This window comes from Ips typographus, linkage group LG1 (assembly GCF_016097725.1).
Source record: "Ips typographus isolate SLU linkage group LG1, UJ_Ityp_2.0, whole genome shotgun sequence".
Taxonomy (NCBI): Eukaryota; Metazoa; Arthropoda; class Insecta; order Coleoptera; family Curculionidae; genus Ips; species Ips typographus.
The window spans coordinates 23,039,245-23,042,473 of record NC_138422.1 but is presented as its reverse complement, the minus strand read 5'-3'; the positions used below and the strand labels follow the sequence as shown (position 1 = coordinate 23,042,473).

Genomic DNA, 3,229 nt, shown 5'->3' with positions numbered 1-3,229 from the left:
TGGTTTAATATACCGATTTGTAGGTCTTGAAATCTTTATTTGACTATCTAGAGTAAATGTAGTCTTCTTCTTCTTCTTATTCATATTTAAGATCTCGCGATCTGTTAGTTTTGCAGGTTCCTCTAGATCAGTTCCTGGGAGGTGGAGTGCCAGGTCCTTCCATCTCTTAGGTGGTTCCCTCTTCCATTGGTTTTCCTTCAAGTGCAATGCGTGGCAGTCTTCCCTCTTCCATTCTTACCCATTCTATCAATATCTTTTTTCTTTGTCTCCCCCATCTTACGATGCCTTGCACCCCACATTGTTCCTTAATGTCAGTGTTCCTAATTCGGTTTATTTTTGTTTTTCCCATTATAGTCCTGAGCGTTTTCATTTCGGCTACTAGTTCGGCGTCATGATTGACCTGATACAAGTCTTATAGATCCTGACCTTGCTATCCTTTCATCCTCACATCCGATTTTATTTTCTTTTGTTTGATAATGAATATGACGATGGTGTGTAATCTACTAGAAAGTTTGATTGGCGCAGGAGAAACGATTGGCCAGCTCGTTTTCCAGACTTAAACCTCAGTAGGTTTATGGAAAGGATAATGTTTCATTATTTATATAGAAATCGGACAAAGAAACAATATTACTGTAATTCCCTAACAAAAGTCAAAAATATTCGAAACAAACTCCCAGAAAAAAAGACGAACAACAAGAAAAAACCAAAAAAATACTTTACGACTTAAAGCAGACGACAAATTGAGAAAACACACATTCAGATCTTGAGCGAATATTTAATGGAGCCCCATTTACCGAATCATGTCGGGGCATTAATTATGGGCCCCAACGAGTAAAAACCGACCCATGTAGTACACAATGTTTTTGGTTTCGGCTTAATATTTCCATCTGCAAACATGACAGTCTAAGAGATAATGCCCTGTTTTGCGTTATGTCCAACTTGTCCAACCCTGACCATCTTTTTTATGGCTATCGTCTTCAAACTGAATTTTTGAATCTGACAATTAGTTTTGCCCGTCGCTTTATGACTTCAACGCTTTGACCACACTCACAGAACCACCACAACCATAAATTCAAATTTTATGTTTCTGGTTTGTTTCTTTTTTTAGTTGAAATAGAACCCAAAGGGTCTATAATTTTATATCGTCATTAAACCCTGAATGTTAAAATAAATTATAATTAGGAACATGCAGGGACGATTGTAAAATCTTTACAACCTCTCCCAATCAGAAAAAAATCCAATAAACAATTTAGAAAAAATGTGGCTTTAATTTCGGTCTTGGCTTCAATTACATTAAATGCGTTTACTCAAAATTAATCCTAAAATAAACACGCTAAATTGGGCTCCTGAGATTATTAACGGTTTGGTAGCCCAGAACGGCCACTTTCTCATTAAAAACCTTCGGTTGCAGTAAGTGGATATATGAAATTGGCGTGCTTTTATTGGTCCATTCCTATATTCATAACGCAACGATATCTGTATAAACTGTATAATAAACTTTTTGAAAAAAAGTTTTAAAGATTGCAAGCTGTTGCCTGCAATGCCAGCGTTATTAAAGTAGCGTAAAATTTTATCGAGAAGCTAATTCGATTAAATCCTTACTGAATGCAGACGACGGAGTTCATGAGGATTTGAAAACGAATTATCGGAATAATGAACTTCAATAAAAACACAAATAAAGTGAAATTATCGCTGTTGGAATGCTGTTTCTGCGTCTATGGCAACACTGAACTTGATTACTTTGTAGTTGGTTAATTCAGTGTTTCAGAGCAAATTATTAGGTATTATTCTGGGATTTAAAGTTTAACCACTACTTCATCAGTCCTGAACTTTTCAGTTATAGGTTGCTTGCAATGTTTAGAATTATATTCTGATGATAAATGTTACTTATTCAAGGAGTATTTTTGAAACAACTAGAGTTAAAAGTAATTGGTGATGATAGTCACGTTGGGTGAAGTAGTATGTAACTGATTAAGTAATCAACCAACCAAATTCCTTTTTGTTAAGTTCAAAACTACTAACAAAATTATGAGTGTAGAAGTGAATGCTGAATTCATTGAAAAATGTTTACTCTGTCATCAGGATATTCAAACAGATATGTTATGAAGACCGCTTTGTTCTTATTGGAGACATTCCAAATCAATCTTCTTCTTCTGTATGATAGGTACTTCATTTCGGATGTTGGCAATAATGACTTTGTTTGTAGCAGATGAGCATTTTCCAGGTTCTGAAGTTCTACAACATGAGATTCTTCCGGGTACGTTTTTACCCAACACTTTCCCTTGTTTTATAGTTTATAGTAGAGCATACAAAGGTCTTTATTTCTCATAACATGTTCCATGTATTCGAGTTTCTTCTTCTTCGTGTACATGATTTCTGTATCTTTTTCCATTCTGAGCATACTCCTGTACATAGTCTGTGTCCAAGATTCTACACCATACATTTATACGGAGAAGACATTGTATCTTAGGTGTCTTATTCTCATGTCTAGAGATATGCAGTAGCTTTTAAAGATGACACTCAATGGGTTAAGTACGGTTCTCTATCTTGTGTCGCTTTTGCTGATGTGGCTTTTGTTTCTTAATGTTCTTTAACTCCACTGAAAGAATATCCTACTTCACTCTGATTATCATGTGATTGACTGGAGTTTCTCATTTGTCCTTTAATCTTTGTAATGCTTTCAAACTATCTGATACTATCTTAGTGTCGTCGGCGTAATGAGTGCTGTTTAGCCTGACTTTGTTTAATCTGGATACCATCTTCTACTCTGTAGTTAAAAAGTCCTTCGGAGTACAAATTGAATATTAACGGCGAGAGGATACAGCACTGTAGACGTTTAAGATTATTTGGAAGACATCTTCTAGATGATGCTTTTTCATAATCGATTAGCCAAGCTGCAATTGTCTGATACTGATATACGTCACAATTGATCTCCCTACATCTTTGGATTAAGACTTGGACTCCAAAACGTGCCATTTTTGAACCCCAATTGGTTATGATATATCTGTTCTTCACATTTGGTATAAGTTCTTCTATAAAAGACTTTAAGAAACATCTTTAACAAATTACTCATCATAGCAGATACTTACTCCTCTGCTCTAGATTTTTTGGTCAATTCTAATTGCAGTCAGTTTTCAGAGATATTTCCAACATTGTACATTCTGTTAAAGATACCGGTAATCCATGCTATTTCTTCAGCATTTTACAGTAAGAATTGCCTCCATGTTAT

General features: G+C 35.2%; 1 long non-coding RNA gene across 1 annotated transcript; it reads right to left on the bottom strand.

Moving 5' to 3' along the window:
- Positions 1-2,054: 2,054 nt before the first annotated feature.
- LOC145730357 (uncharacterized) lies at positions 2,055-3,009 on the bottom strand. The gene is made up of 2 exons (XR_014178592.1): positions 2,795-3,009; positions 2,055-2,759 (listed from the first exon to the last, which is right to left on the bottom strand). It is a non-coding gene; the product is annotated as an uncharacterized LOC145730357 (long non-coding RNA).
- Between the last annotated feature and the right edge of the window lie 220 nt (positions 3,010-3,229).